The 19,105-nt window shown below is 38.6% G+C and overlaps 1 long non-coding RNA gene across 3 annotated transcripts in view; it reads right to left on the bottom strand.

The window, feature by feature from the left end:
• LOC112661408 (uncharacterized) overlaps window positions 1-19,105 on the bottom strand; it is a 75,388-nt gene that overhangs the window by 4,890 nt on the left and 51,393 nt on the right. The window contains exon 2 of one of the 3 annotated variants that reach the window (XR_003137660.3): window positions 10,349-10,448. The exons of the other annotated variants lie outside the window; for them this stretch is intronic. This is a non-coding gene — a long non-coding RNA (uncharacterized LOC112661408). The remainder of the gene's footprint in view (window positions 1-10,348; window positions 10,449-19,105) is intronic. 3 annotated transcript variants of the gene reach the window in all.

A 19,105-nucleotide genomic window follows, 5' to 3' on the forward strand; every position in this document is an offset into this window, starting at 1 on the left:
CCCTGAATCCCTGGGGCAGAGTGCTCCACCGTTGTGAGGCCTGAACTCCAAATCCATGGATTGTTCTCCTTTGAGCAAAGGACACCACACTCTACACACTAAATGGTTTTACTTCTGGCATTTGACAAACCCAGGAGAGTATTTGGCTGGAGGTTGGACACAGATTAAGGTGGGTCATGGCCAACAGGTGTTGAGCCTTTAATGTCAACAGTGTTTGAAGACAAATGGAAACAGTAATTGAGAGAAACAGAGTTTTGAAGGCTGACAACATAAAAAAAAATATTTCCATAAAACAATAGAGGGTTGTGGACTATCCCCCAATTAATAAGATTCTCTTATTGGTAGAAATCTAGAAAAAAAGAAAACAAAGATTTTACCCAATTTCTCACCATCCACATTGCTCACCTCCTATATTGCGGTGAGTTTTATACACTTTCTACTTGTTTTATTGTGCAGATGTCACTCCCATTGTCACTCTCTTTTCCATATAATGTTTTAGCACAGCTGCCTTAGACACCTGCTGGGGCTGGTAGTAGGTGTGAAGGACCCTAAACTCCCTGCCCTAGTCAAGTCTCCTTCCTGGCCATCCCCACAGCTTTCTCTCTCCAGGCTGACAGGTTACATTAGCATAATTAATTACCTTACAACCAGGAGGCCCTGGTGTACTTGGGATAATAGAAAAGGAACTTTCATTTCAGCTGGAAGTCAACGCTACCTTTACTTCTCAAAGCTCCATTTCAGATGCATTCCTCAGCTGACCCTTCCTGAGGCCCTGCCTTTACCATTTCTGAGCATCTGACCCTGGAACTGTAGCACCTGTGCCCCTGGCTCAATGCAGGTGTCTTCCTTTGGCCACACACACGCACACACACCTGATTTTCCAAAACTGGAATATTTTCTATGATCGTACACTATGAGGCCCCTAGAAAACATCTATTGCAACCAGCCCCATTTTGATGTAAAACAACAATCCCGAACATTTCTTGAGCATTTTCTATGCATCTGGGACAGATGTATGCTTTGCTCACATTCCCTGATTACTCTGCGTGCCACCTTTCGACATCTGAGGAAAAGGAGGAGAAACATCCTGCCCAAGACTACACAGCTATCATGTTATGTTAGGGCATTTAAATCTTCTTTAAAAAAAAAAGATTTTATTTATTCATAAGAGACACAGAGAGAGGCAGAGACACAGGCAGAGGAAGAAGCAGGCTCCATGCAGGGAGCCCAACGTGGGACTCGATCCCTGGTCTCCAGGATCAGGCCCTCGGGTAAAGGCAGCGCTAAACCGCTGAGCCACCCAGGCTTGCCCACATTTAAATCTTCTAATGAGATCTCTGGGAGAAATGCTCCAATGCTAGCTCAGGGGGGCAGCTGTCTTTTCAGCAGGGATCTCTGCTCCGTGCTCATCCCTGCCTCCCAAGCAGGCTGCACACCCATTCCTCAAGCAGGTTGATGCAATCAACCCTGGGTTACACCTGGGGCACTCTGCCTGCCATGTGTCCCTGCGTGCTACTCCCTATGGGATTATGGGACCAGATTCCCTGGACCTTTATTTTCTCCTCTGTAAAATGAAGAAAGGGCCCAACTTTGGAGAGGTCACCTCTGAACACTGGGATCAGGATAGTTTTTTTTCTAAGTCATTTCCATATTCCCTCAATTGTCTCAATGAAAACTTGTATTGCTTTTGAATTTTATTTTAAATTTTATTTTTAGAAGAATTCACATTTTAATATTAAAAATTGCTGGATATTACTGAAGACTTAGACACCACTCATGAAATCTGATGGTTAGAAAGGCTTGTACCTGGCTCTGTTTTGACCACTATTTCTCTCCTCTTCTTTTTTTTTTTTTATAAAGATTTTATTTATTTATTTATTCATGAGAGAGAGAGAGAGAGAGAGAGAGAGAGGCAGAGGGAGAAGCAGGCTCCATGCAGAGAGCCCGATGTAGGACTCGATCCCGGGTCTCCAGGATCACACCCTGGGCCAAAGGCGGCGCTAAACCTCTGAGCCACCCGGGCTGTCCTCTCTCCTCTTCTCAAATAACTTTGGCTTCTTTTACGAAACAAAATCTAGTTTTCTCTCCGGATTCCAAGTGACTCCATCTGCCAAGTTAGATACAAAGTTCATGCTTGATGAGCTCAGAGAAGCTTCTGGGTCAGAGTGTGTCTTTCCCCCTGTATAGAACAGATACCAAGTACTACAGCAAGTGGCACAAATAGTCTTCTTATTAATACTGTACTGTGACTTCCTTGCTTTCTTTGCATTTCTTTTGTCCACATGCAGATGCAGGAATGAGATCATCTTGTGCAGAATTTAACACATTGCTCCACACAAACTGAATTTCCTTTAGCAAGGTTGTTTGGCACTTCTATTGCCTGAAAATGTGATTTGTACAGTTCATGGAAGGTTGCTAAAAATCAGCCTCATGTGATCTTCATCTGGAGACTGAGAAAAAAACAGATTTTCAAATAGAGCTCTGTGTGTCCCCTATTTTGGGGGATGGGGTGGATTTTCCTCCCAAAGGACAAGAGTGGATGCTGACAGCACAAATGTTGGATTCTGCAAAAGCTTCTGTTCTTCACCCCTCCCAGGATTGACATTACACATTTATCCACCCTGCTCTGTGCCTCAGGAGACTAACCACTATGGATTCCACTAATGGGCATCTTTGCTCTGATTACCATTGAATGTTGGCCAATGGAAGTTAGAGTTCAAAGAACCATGATGGTGTCACCTGACAAAATCATTCCTTTTTGGGCATCAGATTTCCAAGCCTGTGGATCCAGGGCCTGGGAGAAAATAATTCTTCTAGTGAATTAATTGGTATAAAAGTGAATGGCCACTCCCACCTGCACCTGTTGGTTCCTGAGCATATACCTCTGGCTCTGGGGTAGATGGCTTTATGTATTGGCTCCGGGGAATGATGCAGATCATCTGTCAGGAAGAGAACCCTGAGCTCCCTCTGTGTCCCCTTCCCAGTCTCGGGCTGATGCTTCATTGACTGCTTCCAAATAGCAACCAAAGAATAAGGAAAACCATCCATGCAGTCTTAATTCTCAGGGCAAGGTAAAGAAAGGTAGACAGTCCATCTGGAGATGCAAAAGAGTGAATTCAAGCAGACATTAAAATAAATGGGTTATATTTGCCCATGAATAAGGAAAACAGTATGGAGACTTGGGAGAAATTTTTATCTAGTTCATTTCATGTCACGTTCCACAAAAGCACCAAGGTCCCATCTCAAACACAATAGAATTTACTCTGTTCCTTCAGTAACAACATGGGAAACTGGAAAAGTATTGAGAGATTGTTATTAAATGCTGTTCTTTTCTAATTGATGAATTTAACAGAGAGGAACATGTAATTTATTTATAATGCTTTTGTTCTTCAGTTAAATCAGGGATTCCCAGATATTTGTCAAGTTATTAGGTAAGTCATCAATACCTAAGTAGAATAAAATAAAGAGACCTATGAGTAGATACATGATTGTAGTGCTTTATGAACCAATATTGTGATGAACCCAATTCTGCCTCCTCGATATTCTTTAATACAATAAAGAAGTATGCATTAGTGAAACAACCCCAGCTCTTACTAAATGACACTAGGGAAATGCCTGCCACTTTCATAATGTCAACTAAAATCCAGCCTCTCAATTATAATTGATCTATCTTTTCTGTTCTTCCTTAATCTATGTTCTTACCACCTATGAGTCAATATTTAACTGTATCAATCACAGGCTGAAGATTCCTAGTTACTCTCATTCTTTTGCCTTTATTTTTTTAATTTCTAAGTTGGAGTTACAGAGTGATTAGCAAAAATCTGCAGTTTTATTCTGAAAGTGCTAGAATTAGCATTTGTAGTCCATGGGTCAACAGATTTCCTTAATTCCTTTTCTTTGGGCAGTTGAAGAAAAATAATTAGTTTATATGTATAGAACTGAATGTGCAGTCATTCTCTCAAAGAGCTCAGATTCAATTTGAAAATAAATAAATATAATGTAAGATTCTGATAAGAATATAATACCTATTTTAGAATGAGAACTCCTTATATACTAAGCACTATATTAAGCACTTTATATACTTCATGTTGTGTTATGCCCCTGTATCGGTGGAAAGAAGAAAGAGTCTGATGGCTTCCAATTATACCTCCACAGATGTTAATCTAATCATATTCCCAAATGCCTAGTTCAACTTAATTCCTTATTGGAATGAATAAAATGGAATTCATATGCATTCAGCTCCATTGGCTGCCAGATAATGAGCAAGATGTTGTGTGTCCAGAAACACATGATCATCATAAAAATCCTGCAGATAAACCTATTTCATGAAAGAAAGAATTGAAAGAAAATTTTAAAAAAAGAAAGAAAGAATTGAAACTTAGAAAGGAACAGAAATGCTGCCGTTTCAGTTGAACTATTGGGCCACTTTAAATATCCTTATGTTTGTTAACAAGAATATACTCTGTCATTTGTGGGCAAATATGGATTGTCCCAGACCTGCTCCCCAGCCCAGCAGAGCCCAGTCAGTACAGTATGAGTCACCACTCAAGAAACGATGGCTACAGCGTCATAGTGGGCACACATCTGGAAGAGCTTACTTTCTGGACAGTCTGCCCCAGGACCCTTCCTGCTAGTAGAGTGGTAAAGGCTAAAAAATCACATATCTTTTCTGTTTTGTGAACTTGCTTTAGCGGAAAGTATCATAGGTCAACTGCAAGGAGAGCACGCAAAATCCCATAGCTGGACTTGAAATGGACGGAGGGCAGGCACATGACTGAGGTCATAGACATGACTGTGAGGGCCAGGTGTGGCGCCAAATGAAGGAAGATGAACACAGGTGCTGCTGGTATATAAGTGCTCCCAAGCAGGACCTTTGTCTCTGGTGTCTGTGACTTTGCCTGGGTCTGCACATGCCTTGTCTCTAGTGCAACCTCCATACACACTTGCTGAATTGATGTGTGAATAACTGAATCTCAGGAAGCAAAGCAAATTCAGAGTAATGAGTCCTAAAATTTGAAATATTCTAGAGCTTCAGGAAGGAGTAATACACACACATATATTATTATGATATAATGGTACATAATATATATTATACTATAATAAGTATATACAGAAGAAATACAGTATCTGGTTTAAGAACATGGTTTCCAGATCTAGAACCTCTGGTGCAAATTACTATTTTGCCATGTATGTCAGACCTTTGATAAAACGTCTGGAGTGTCAAAAGCCCCCATTTTCGTATCTGAAGGATGAGGACAATAATAAAAGCACCCACTCAGTAGGCTTTGTGAAGATTAAATGAGATAATGGAACCAATGTGTTTGTAGCACAGTGCTTGCTGTGTAGAATGACTGCAATATTGTGAGCCATTTATGTTATATGAAATGAAGAAAATAAAATATCTATTTTCTCAAGGTGTTCAAAATTATAAATAAATGATAAATTCTGCCTTTGTTTTCTTCTCTGTTTGATCTAATTAATGAAGAGGAAGCACCTTTTTCCAGGAATGTGTCTGAAGTGGTCATTTATCTCCCTGCTTGGCTCCAGCATCTGAAACCTTCGTCTACGTCTGGGGAGTTCTTCATCTTATAAGTCGTAGTGAAAGAATGAATTCATTCCCACTATAGGAAGGAAAAATGTCAGATACTGTTTCTCAGCTTTCCTTGAGCTAAAGTCAAGTGGAAAGTGTGGGCTCCCCCACAACTGCCACCCCTTCAAACACACACACAGAGGATCTGGATGGAAATGCCTGGCAGCAATGGTGGAGCAGGGGACCTCCCTCCAGAGTGATAGTAAGTAGATGCCCCTTCTCTGTCTTCTCATCATCCTCATTCCCAGGAGGAAACTTCTTGCAGAGGAAGAGCCAGTCCTCTTAGTCATAGGACATCGGCACTGGTCTACTGTCCTCCACCTCAACATTCAACTGTCCAGTGTGGATCACTTCAGAAATGGTATTTATTGGAAAACAGAGCAAATAGGGCAACTGTCTCAGAAGGAAAAATGAGCCCTCCTGGCTTTTTCCGCTCTCTTTTCCACAGGAAGTACCCCAGTTGGAGTTTGCATCAGTTCCAAGTGGTATGTGACAGAGCCACACATGAGTTTTAGGGAGAACTGCTTTGTTTTAATACATGCAAATACTTAGAGAAAACTATATAGAAATCATTAAAGGCAAGCAAAAAAGCTTCGCTTAAGAAAGGATGGAAGAAAAGAAGAATGTGGAAAAATCAATGCAGACAAATAAAATATCAATAATATGTTACTGATTTTCCAGGTTACTACTTCAAAATGGTCACCAAAGCATTTTCACAATGCGAGTGGGGCAAGGAAAAATGGTTGACAGCATGGGAAGGTTAAATTTAAGACATGATAGTAGTAATAATAATATGTAATTATTCTCAAAAAATTCCTATATTCCAGAACCTGTGCTAGTGGTTACAATAAATCTGAAATAGTCTCAGCATTTAATGTGCATTAATTTCCGAGATAGAATTATTATCACATCTGCTTTCAGGTGAGGATTTCGAGACAGGAAGAGATTAAGAAATTTGCAGCAGTTCAGACAGCTCCTGAGCAACAGAGATAAACGTCCATAGCTTCAGATATTAAAAACTACTTCAGAGACATGGGGAGATGCTCAGAATACGAAGTGAGCTGAAACAAGAATACAAAACCCTGTGCATATTGTCCCTGTAACTCATCAATGTATTTGTAATCCACAAGATAATATTCATACCCATGTATCTGCAGAGGAGAAATGTGAAACTAGTATTGGTCCGTTTTACAACTAAAGAAATTAGAGCTTAAAGAATGTAGGCTTCCCGTTCAGCCCAAGGCAGTAGTAAGTCCATGCTGGAATGAGCTGGACTAATGGGCCCTGAAAGGTTTAAGGACTGCAATTCCTTGCGGGAACACTAGGGAGCTGGATGAATTAAGATTGGAGCAAAGCCCTCTTGCTCGGAGGTGTGGAGATTGGTGCCAGCATGATGTCATCAGGATAGAGCTCTGAATTCACTGAGGCTGAGAGATGGGTCATATGGGGCCACCGTTGATTCTCCCTGTGAATGAACAGAGAGCCTGCCAAGACCAGAAGATCTAACTTATGTGTACATGTACATGTGTGTGTATGTGTGGCTGTGTGTAAGTTCTCTTTCCGTGTTCTCACTTCTGAGCATGTTAGCTCCTGTAACCCATACCACCTAAATGTTCTGTTGCAGTATTATTAGCAAGCACGTCTGACTCCCCAGGTAACTGAAGTACTAAGGCATTTAATGACTCGTCCAGGTCCCAGAGCAGGTACACAGTGAGGTGGCCAAGAAGGGGAGGGACACACATCAGCTGGCTCCTCTTGACTATTGCACTAAACCACTTCTTCACTGCAGGACAATACAAAGAACAAGACATTGTCCCCCACAGTGGAGACAGACTGATATCGAACATTAACCCACACAAATTATTATGATGTGTGAAGCATATGTGCAGGACTTGAGTGATTAGGTGTCTTCAGAGAATAACTAAAATGTCAAGAAATTATCAATTGATTTTTTAAATATAAAACAGGGAAAAGACCCTTATTTTTAATTTCTAATAATAGAATCTGCAGTGGGATTCTTGTAGGAATAATGATCTCTCCTTGCAATTTTCCTGGAGAACTATTCGTCTTAATGATGAATTCCCCAAAGAACATCAACATACTCATTCACTCTGTCTCCTATTTGAAGGCCCCACAGTTTATTGCTCAGCTTTGAGATCAACTGGGGGAAAGAAGGATTTGCAGGCCAGGTACACATGAGAGGTGGAATGAGATATATGATCCTTCAGTTCTTCTTCTCCCACCTCAGTTGGGTTCATATTCTTTGATTGTCATTTTAACCCATGACGGTTTCTTATTGGGGGGACCATTGCTTTCTTGAGCCTGAACAGAACCATCTATATTTTTTATTGGAGGCTAGAACCTGAGTGGAATACAGCGAGTATAGGAAGATGAACAGGTTCCAAAAGGAATGCATGGAAAGTGTGCATTCCTCTTCTCAAGGAATCTTTGCTACACTATTTTGCTTCTCAAAATATCTTTGCTAAATGCTTTTTCTCATGTCACATACAGAAGAGCAGTGTACCTTCATAATATAGTGTCTTCAGATAACAGACTTCAGGAGACAAAAGTTATATCAGCTTTTCAATATGAGCACTAGAAAAATTAGTGAAAATTAATGATAAACAAATGGAAAGAAGCGATTAATTTATCTTGGATTCAAATGATAGAATACTATGAAACCATTAAAAATGGCATTTTTAAGATTGATTAATAAAAGTGAAATGTTTCCATTCAAATATCAAAAAAACTAAATAAAGTTCAAATGACTGTATTTTAAATCTCAAATATGTAAAAGTCTCTCTTGGTGGAAGAAAGAAAATGAAAGGAAATATTTGAGTTTTAAGATAACCTTTTTGTCTGTCAGAGAGAATGCGTTATTTCCTTCCTTCTATTGACTTTACATTTTCAAAAAAAAAGTACTACAAGAATTTTCACAATGAAAATATTATTTCCCAAGATCAGTTTTTGTTTTTCAATAATTATAAAAATACAAATGGAAAACTTAGAAAGGATGTATTATTGCCATGCACAGAATATGCTTTATGTTTATTATCATTTATCAGGTATGCATACTTCATGTTCATTCTCAATTTTTTTTTAAAGATTTTATTTATTTATTCATGATAGTCACACAGAGAGAGAGAGAGAGGCAGAGACACAGGCAGAGGGAGAAGCAGGCTCCATGCACCGGGAGCCCGATGTGGGATTCGATCCCGGGTCTCCAGGATCAGCCCCGGGCCAAAGGCAGGCGCCAAACCGCTGCGCCACCCAGGGATCCCCATTCTCAATTTTAGACTGGTAATAGTACTCTCTCAAGTTTGAAAGGATATTTATTTCAGCAATTACAGATGTGAGAACTGAGACAAAGAAAGATTAAATGCCTCAGCCCACATCCAAAAGGGGTAAGTACCATAGGATGCTGATTTTCATAAGCCATTAGTGAGGATATTCACAAAAAAGTTGGTAAGGCTCTGATAAATTTTCAATATCTAGAGATAACTAAATGTGTTAAAAGGCAGATGAGGGAGTTTAATTATCCATAGTCATGAAAAATACTGTTCTCATAGATGATTTAAAGATGTATAGTATTGCTTACAGTAATAAGTTAATCAAAAGAAGAGAATATAAAGTCAAATATGCAACTCTCACTTTAAAATGTATATTTATATATAAAACACCAAGCAATCCTATTGCTTGTCATAAATACATAGAGAAAATTCAAAGTAAAAGTAAGTCATGGGTACCTTATATTGTCATTTTTATACCTCATTTTACTCAGATTTTCCTTAAGAACTACTGTTACTTATACGTGTTCTCATATTTACCAGATCTGTGTCTTTGCATAAGTCATTTCTCTCTGCCAGCGTCCTCATTTGTGAAATGGAGGTTAATCATAACAGCTGTTATGTGACTGCAGAGGTGATTAGGTAAAATAGTACAAGAAAATGTTTAGAACAATGCCGGACATATTACAAGTCCACAATGCACATTAGATGTCTATTAATTGTAAAGCTTTTCACTACACATGAAACATAACATTGCTTTGAGAACTATCCTGCGTGTGACATCATGCTCATGAGAGAGTTGCAAGGTTCAGGACAAGTAGAAGCTGGTTTTCAGAGGCTTTTCTGACCCATGTATCCCCAGAAATTTCAGCCTAGTCCCTTCTTGGAAGCACCCAGGTTATAAATGAAATCTGATTTCTCTGAGCCCTAATCTGCCTGGTGACATCTCAATCAACGTTAAAAAACCCAAAAATACTCCAGTGGAGTATTTTCAATAACATCACATGCATATTCAATAACATCAATGAAATATTTCAGGGTCTTATTGTTGTTCTTTTGTGCTGTGTTACAGAAAAGGAAGATCAAATTTCTATCTGAGTCTCGAATCAACAGCAAATCAGAGACAGGTAGACATGGGGGCTGAAGCCAGTAGGCCTGTCCTCATGTTACTGAGCAATGTTTCTGCAGCATAAGATTCCAGGGGGTTGGCTGAGTGGGTGTGAAAACCATCCTGCCCCTGGCCAGAAGACATATTTGTAACAGGAATTTCTTTCCAGATTGAGGGCCCTCTTACCTCATCTGCCCAGCATACATAGGGCACAGGAAGCCTCAGAATTGCTTGTATCTGTGGCAGATCATGAACAACCCGAGGGAATTATCTAAGCCACCACTTCTTCTGAGAAACCTGAATTAGCCTCATCCTCCTGCTGCTGACCTGACAAGTCCTGCTAACAGGGACCTCACTTCTTACCTTGTTGCTGGGAAATCAGCCAGGCCACAGGATGCCCCTGCTGGAAGCAGTCATCTTCTCATCCCTCTTGAGTCTGTGAGTTGCCCCTGGTCACTTCAGTCTGCAAGAGAGATTCAAGAAATTCTTTATTGTTGCCTTTTTCTGTATCATTTGTTCATGAGAATTTCTCTTCTTTGCCTGAAGTTGGCCTTGGGCGGGTGACGTTGGAGCAACCTGAATTATCAATTTCCAGAGAAAGAGATGAGAGTGTCCACTTACCTTGGAAACTGTCCACTGAGGACTCTAACAGTGAAGTCATGCAGAAACCAGTGGCAGAAACCAGATCAAGGAGAGGATATCTATCATTCACCTCAATAAAGCTTGCTTATGATTGCAGAGGTGAGAAGACAACAAACTTAGACTTCAATTTTGAAAATAAATTTCTTAGAGGAAGATGAGTCCATGTACTACTATACCTGCCAGATTTGGATCTGTAGCACCAGAATTGCCAAGAGAAGTTGCACAAGAACCATCCTCAGATCTGGACCCATGTCTTTTTCAATATGGCAACCAGAAAGGCTACACAGCTGAATGGCAATCTGACCCTCTCCTCTGCAGTATTTCCTGAATTTTCTAGCAAGACGTTGTAGATTTTGCTCGCACACTGATCCGCACGGGATATCATCAATTATGGTACATACTAATGAAGTTTGATCCTATTTCCTACTAAATTCAGCTGTCTAGGAACTCTGAAAACACAGATGGTTTAGAGAAAAATCCATTTGTCTTCTAATTCACTGTAGAGACAAAGAATTCTACTGTTAATGAAGACAGGAGAGGGGCATATATATTACACAAATATTTCTTGCTGTTATTACTTGCGATTTTATTCATGGATATTATAGTTTTTCAGAGGTAGAATATTACTACCCTGTTAGCCATACTGAAGGAATCTATGGACCATTATGCCCATAAGTAAACAATCACTTATTTGGTGTAAAGGAGAGACTAAGTTATAAGTTCTGTATCCTAGAGGTAGAAGCAGCACCTCACTCCACATTCAGGGATCAATAATGAGACAAAACCACCATTGCTCCATTGGGACAGGCCCCTGAACACATCAAGTGCCCCCAACATGGCAGATATGCCTCTAAGACCATGTTTTCTAGGGTTCTGCAAAGAAAAGAAACATCCCCAATGAGATGCAGGATGGGTATCTCATCAGATGATTAAAATGATCAGATGATTAAAATGAAGGATGATACAGCCTCCCTTAATCTCAAGAAAGGAAAGATAATATCTCTTACAAATTAATAAAATAAAGAATATTAATAGAGAATTTAATTCTGTAATTAGTAGGTGGATGGTTATGAGTTTTCAAAAAAACAGTGGAACACACAGGTAATATGTGAGATTATCAAAACTCCTCTCCCATCTCCTTAGCGTCCACTTTCAAATGATGAGGAAAAACCTTTACCTCAGAAAAATTTGGTATTTTTGATAACTTGGATTATCTGACCACATAACTGCCATGCCTGTATTTTACCCGTAGTTCCTGAAATCAGGACAGCACCTTCATTCTCTGTTTTCATTCTAAGAATCATGTGGTGCTATCAAGTGCAGAGATGCTATGGAAAGCAGAATGAATTACTCCCGTAGCAGTGTCAGTCCCTTCCCAGGGACAAAGTCAGGATCTTGTATCCCACACCCTATCCATCGTGATTCTTGACTGGGGTTGGGTCCCAGCGGGAGGAACCCGAGGGTCTCAAAATGGCCTCACGTGGCCCCTAACATATCTACAGAAACAAAGGTAAGAAAACCCCTGAAAATAATGTAGAGTCAGAGAACAAGAATCCTTTCCAGAAAGAAGGGAATGAAAAGAGGGATTAAGTTTCTCACAGTATCTATGCAAAATACTTTCACAGATTATTTCATTTAATCCTCTAAAGAGCAGCATAGAATCTGATGAGGTGGCTGCTTGAGGACTGATCTCAGGAGATAGAGTCACCTTGACTTTTCAACATACAATAACCATTAAACACTACAATGATGATCAGTAAGGAAAGGGAAATATTATCTGTGTGGCTTTGAAGTGACAAGATTCTACATAGCTGTAAAAACCATGTTTTTTGAAAGATTATATGTAAAATTTACAAATTTACTGAAGGCCAAAGCAAGTCTCCCTCCATCTAGGCCTTTGTGAGCATTTCTAAGGTGTGCATATTAAGTTCCATGGGGCCCAGAACATGTCTCCCCAAGAGAAGACTTGATCAAGATGGAGAGCCCAAGGTGGAGTCCGTATTTTCAGCACTCCTGTAGTCAATATTTTATTGGTTTTTACATTTAATGATGAGATTGTTTACATAAAAATTTAAAATGTAACTGTATATATGACACTTAAAATGGCTAGGTAGTTATATTTTCCTATCTAATAGAATTACTACATTGTATCTCTCAAAAAACCCCAAAACTAAAAAATTACAATTACCCATAATGGTAATAGTGATTATCATAGAACAAGGTTTCCACAAACTGCGCCCATGCCATGCACACTTTATAAATACAGTTTTATTGAAACACAACCTTGACCATATGCTTACAAATAGTCTATAGCAGTTTGCACTACAATGGCAGGGTTGGGTAGTTGCAACAGACACCCACAAGGAAAACCTAAAATGTTGACCATTTGGCCCTCTACAGAACATGTTCGTCAATCACTGCCCTGGAATGCTATACTGCAGAGTGATTTTTATTTTTATTTTATGTCTCTCTATTCCTCAGGGTTTCCTCAATAACCCTTTGTTACATATCCATCCTCCCCATTAACTGTCTTACTCTGGATAAATGACTTATCTTTGATTCATTTCCCTCATTTACAAATGGAAAATATAGTTATATTTACCTGAAAGAACTGCTGAGAGAGAGGTAACTTAAATAATACATTGAAAGTTCCTACAAATGGTTGGAACATGTATAATGCTCACTATATTGAGGGGTTACATTGCTTACATGGGTTATTGTGGCATATTTGAAAATAATATAACAAAATATGAAACAAAAACCATAACCTATTCTTTTCTTTTTTATTTTAAATTATAGAAATAAGTGAAATAGAAAAAATTTTCTTTCAGAGATTTCTGATAGAACACCTACCCCTGACATTCCTGGAACACAAACATCCCTATTCATTTCATAACTGTCTATGACTGCTTTGGAGCTATAGTAGGAAAGGCAATGAATCACAACAGAGACAATAGGGCCAAACAGCTTAAATAAAATATTTATCTGGCCCTATACAGAAAAAAATTTGTCAGGGGTGTCTGGATGGGTCAGCCAGTGAAATGTCTGCCTTTGGCTCAGGTCATGATCCCAGGGTCCTGAGATCAAGCCCCATATTGGGCTCCCTGCTCAGCAGGAAGTCTGGTTCTCCCTCTCCCTGTATCCCCTGCTCATGCTCTCTCTCTTGCTCTCTCTCTATATCAAATAAATAAGTAAAATCTTAAAAAAAGAAAAAAATTTTGCAGTCCCTCCTATGCAAGAAAGAATAAAGGAATGGGTTTGTAACTATAACTAAAATTCAAAATGCAATAAGAAAATATATTGACAAATTTTAATACATGAAGACAAAAACAAAGCTTGCATGACAAAAAGCAGCAAACGTGAAATCAAAGGACAACAAACAAACCATGAGGAAATATTTGCAACCTGTATAGCAGATAATGGCCAACGATCTCCACAATAAAAATGCATTTAAAAAATGGAGGCAAAACATCTAAAATAGCAAAGACATGAAAAGCCAATTAATGAAGAGAAATATAAAAATAACTCTTAAACATATAAAAAGTGCAAACTTCACCATAATAATGTAAAGTAAAACTACATTGGGATACCATTTCCCTCTCATGAGACTGGCAATAATAAAAGTTTGACAATACATTCTGTTGGTGAAACTGTGGAAGAAAACCGGCATTCTTACACATTGCTGGTAATGATGTGAAATACAATTCTTTTGGGGTGGAATTTAGAAATATCTAACAAAAGTTCATATACCTTTCAATCTAGCAAAAACACTTTTAGAAATTCACTCTGAAGGCATAATTTCAACATTATGAACATATATATGCATAAAGATATTCACCATGTAACTGTAAAATGTTGGAAATTACATAAACATCCAGACATAGGAGATTGGTTGAATAAATGTCACATGCATATAATAGAGGATTATACACTGTAAAACAGATGTGAGATACCAAGTCAAATGTATTGTACATATTAGGAATTCACAATTGGATATTTAAATTTAAAAATAGGACCATTTGCAATAGCAACAACAATATCAACAAATCTATAGAATACTTAGAAAAAATGTATTAAAATATGAAGGATTCATATGCTGAAAATGATAAAACTTTAATGGCAGAAGTTGAAGAAGAACTTAATAAATGGACAGGTATACCATGTTTATAGATTAGAATACTCAATATTGGATTAAAATCTCAAAGTCCATTCTTCTAGTTCATGAGTTGTACAATAGATAATAGAAGCCTTCAGATTAATAAGCCTCTTACTAATAAACCCCTAATTCTATGTCCTTAACCCAGTCAATTCTGGAGCAGGTTAAGTTTAGGCATTTTTTATTAAAAAGTTTTTAAGATGTCAAACATTCTCTAAAAGGGAAATAGATTCAATATAATCCCAATAAAAATCCCAGGAGGAATTTCATAGAATCAATAAACTAAAAAAAGAATTCAATAAAATGTTTACAAAATTCATATAGGAATGCAAAGGACAAAGCATTACCAAATCAGTTTTAAAATGTTTAAATACTTACTATTAAGCCTTATAATCAAGACATTGGAGTATTGGCTAATGCATAGATGCATAGATAAGAGGAACAGAATTCAGAAATGGGGAAACCCATAAGGGATTAATTTCTAACACAGTGCCAAGGAAATTCAATGAACAAAGAATAGACCATTCAACAAATGGTATTGGATCAATTGTTCACCTGTGTGAAAAAAAACTAAACCTCAGTTTATACTAAACGTCATATATGCAAACTAATTAAAATTGGATTATAGGTCTAAATGTAAAATCTAAAACAATAAAACTTCTAGATAAAAACACAGAAGGAAATCTTTGTGACTTTGAGTGAAGATTTCTCATTCAGACACAAAAAGCAAGATCATAAAATAAATATTTGATAAATTAAACTTCCTCAAAATTAACATTTCTGTTCTTTGCAAAACTAAAAAAAGGAAGAAAATGGAAAATTTCAAGTAAATGGAAAGAAAACCCACAAACTAAAAGAAAATATTTTCAAAATATCTATCAGAGAAAAGACTGGTATTCAGAATATGGAGAGAAATATCAAAACTCAAGAAGAAAAAAAACCCAATTAAAATATGGAGAAGAGAAATAATGGCAATTTGGGCAAAAGTCATGTGAAACTTACTTCTCTCCTGTTTTTGATAGAAGAATTTTATTGTAAATGAGACTTTTAATTAAAGAAAAAACAAAAGCAGAAAAACAGGAAAGAGCACCTGCTGGTACCCAGAGATGTAGAGAGCTGGAAATGGCACAGCTCCCATCTAATAATAACATCCAAAAAGACAGGACAAATGGAAAATCTGTGACTTTGTTTGAAGCCATCAAAGAACAGAAGTTGCAGGGTACAGTGACTTCCTCACACATTGAAGACAGGCACTTGCAGAGAGAAACAGGATGTGAGCATTTTCTCACCTTGGACAGACGTTGTCAAGCATATCCACCTGGTCAGAAGATTAAAGTAGAATTGTTAATGAAATAATAAGTGCTGAGTATAGACTAGTGGGAGAGTGTGAAGCCAGAGGAGAGAGATATATATGGTATTTCCCAACACCATTTAAGCTTCTTCTCCAGGAACACCATAAAATTCTTGCAGAGAAGATCAGGGACAATCCAGAAAGAACTTCCACCTTGGTGCTGCAGGAGGGTATGAACAGCTACTGCTGAAATCCACCCAGACCTCATCTACCCCCATCATCACTGTAGGAAACAAGTTATTTCATTGTAGGGGAAGGTTCTGGTGGAATCGCACTGCAGTTGAAGGAACACAAAGGAGGCAACCACAGCAACTTTGCCCAGAACCACCTCCTCTATGTCCAAAAGTAACAAGTTTCTACCTGAGGAAGGACATGCATCCAAACCACAGCCTGAAGGAGATGGGTACCTGCTGTAGCTGGGGAAGGGAGACGAGGATTGAAAATGTTCTACCTCTGGAAAAGAGGCGGGAGTATCTGGGTAGGTCACATCCTTAAGATTCAGTTTCACTGTATCTGCTTAAAATTGAGAATTAATAGAAATATCAGAGAATGTCTCCTTTCTTGACCTTCCCCCCGCCCCCATGCTGGCAAACCTTGGGTAAAAGTCACAGTGGAATAGAGCTAAGAGAGCTACGAGAGATAGATTTTCTCTGGGGAGCAGAACAAAGGGAAGATTCAAAGACAAGTGAAGAGACAAAGACAAGCTAAACAGGAGAATTTTTAAGTTTCTGAACTCTGACAACTACTTTGACCCTGATACATAGCAAGAACGAACTTCAATGCAGCCTAACTCCTGACCAGGGAACCCAAACACCCACACTAACGGCCTAGCAGAAAAGATGTGCTCATTTTCAAGCACAAAATAAATTTACCTCAGTATCTTCTATACCACACAACATGTTCAGCTTTCAACCAAACATTTCAGGGGCATATAAAAGACAAGGAGAAACAGTCTGAGGACACAAAGCAATCATCAGAACAGTCTGAGGACACAAAGCAATCGTCATGACACAGATGTTGGAAATATCAGGAATTTAAAATAACTGATTAATATGTTAAAGACTCTAATCTAGTAGAAAAGGTGGACGACATGCAAGACAAGACAGGTAAATTCAGCAAAAATTATGCAAAGACCCAAATGGAAGTTATGGAAAAGAACCAAAGGAAATGCAAGAATAAAAAACAAGGTAATAGAAATGAAGGATACCTTGAAAGGCTCACCAGTGGATTTAAGAGATGCAAGGAAATAATTAGTTAACATAAAGGCAGGGTACTAGAAATTACCTAAACTGCAATGGAAGGACAATGGTGGGATGGGGAGTGGACACAGAGACAGAGACAGAGATTGGTTTACAGAGAGAGGATGACACAGGGAGAAGAAGCAGATAATCACAACTCGTAGAAGAGAATTATAAGAACTACCTCCCACTCTCACTTTCTGATTTGAACCAATAAAGGACTTTAGTCCTTTAATAAGAAAATGGCTTCTTTACACTAATATCATTGGATGGTAACAACCGCATAGTGATGAGAGGAATCTACTGATAAATGAATTAGTAGCCCAGGATGTTTTATTTTTTTTAATTATACTGGTTGATTTTATTTTATTTTTTTTAATAATAAATTTATTTTTTATTGGTGTTCAATTTGCCAACATACAGAATAACACCCAGTGCTCAACCCGTCAAGTGCCCCCCTCGGTGCCCGTCACCCATTCACCCCCACCACCCGCCCTCCTCCCCTTCCACCACCCCTAGTTCATTTCCCAGAGTTAGGAGTCTTCATGTTCTGTCTCCCTTTCTGATATTTCCCACACATTTCCTCTGCCTTCCCTTCTATTCCCTTTCACTATTATTTATATTCCCCAAATGAATGAGACCATAAAATGTTTGTCCTTCTCTGATTGACTTATTTCACTCAGCATAATACCCTCCAGTTCCATCCACGTTGAAGCAAATGGTGGGTATTTGCAGGATGTTTTAGGGTAAATACTGTGGGTCCCTTTCTCGCAGTCTAGGGAGAGGTCTTAGCTGTGTGTTCAGAGCACCACTCCCTCTAGTAAATCAGCCCTCAGATTTGCTCTGTGATCAGTCCAATATTCAACCACTTGTCCTGGCAGGAGCTGACAGGTTGCTGCTCCTACCAAAGTCATCCTGGGGGCCTCCCTGTGGAGCTGTGAGTGGCTTTACCCATGAGACATTTCATTCAATGAAGAAAGGAGATAGAAAGCATTGAAAATCAAGTCAGCCCATGTGGGCAGAAGAAAGCCTCCATGGTCATTCAAACTAAGCTGACAAATTCCACCATGACCTTGAATTCTGGACAAAGAAAAAACATGAAGTCTAGACCTCAAGCTTTCCTTCAATAGAAAACAAAATGTGGGGCAGCCCAGGTGGCTCAGTGGTTTAGCGCCGCCTTCAGCCCAGGGCCTGATCCTGGAGACCAGGGATCAAGTCCCATGTCATGCTCCCTGCATGGAGCCTGCTTCTCCCTCTGCCTGTGTCTCTGCCTCTCTCTATCTCTGTGTCTCTCATGAATAAATAAATAAAATCTTTAAAAAGAAAAAAGAAAACAAAATGTGTACTATTTCACAAATGTCGAAATTTCACTAATTGTTGCTTTTGTTCTTTCAGATACAAGTGGAAACATTTTAATAACACGACTCTTTATATTAATTTCCAAAAAAAAAAAATAAGAAAAGAGTCCATGGTAATAAAACAAAGGATTTTTTTTCCCTCCAAGATGTTTCTTCATTCACAGCAGAGTATAGTAAGGTCACAGCATCTAAAGAAATAACTATAGTAAGTAATATTTAATATTCCCTGAAATTTGTGAACTTTCTACAGTAGAAACTATTACTCTATAAAATATACACACCTCTGCATGAAGTGTGGGGTTATTATCTCATTTGTTATCATATATAGTAATAAGACTTTTCTTCCAATTCTCATGATAGCTGTATAGCTCCCCA

This window comes from Canis lupus, chromosome 18 (assembly GCF_003254725.2).
Source record: "Canis lupus dingo isolate Sandy chromosome 18, ASM325472v2, whole genome shotgun sequence".
In the NCBI taxonomy this organism is placed as follows: Eukaryota; Metazoa; Chordata; class Mammalia; order Carnivora; family Canidae; genus Canis; species Canis lupus.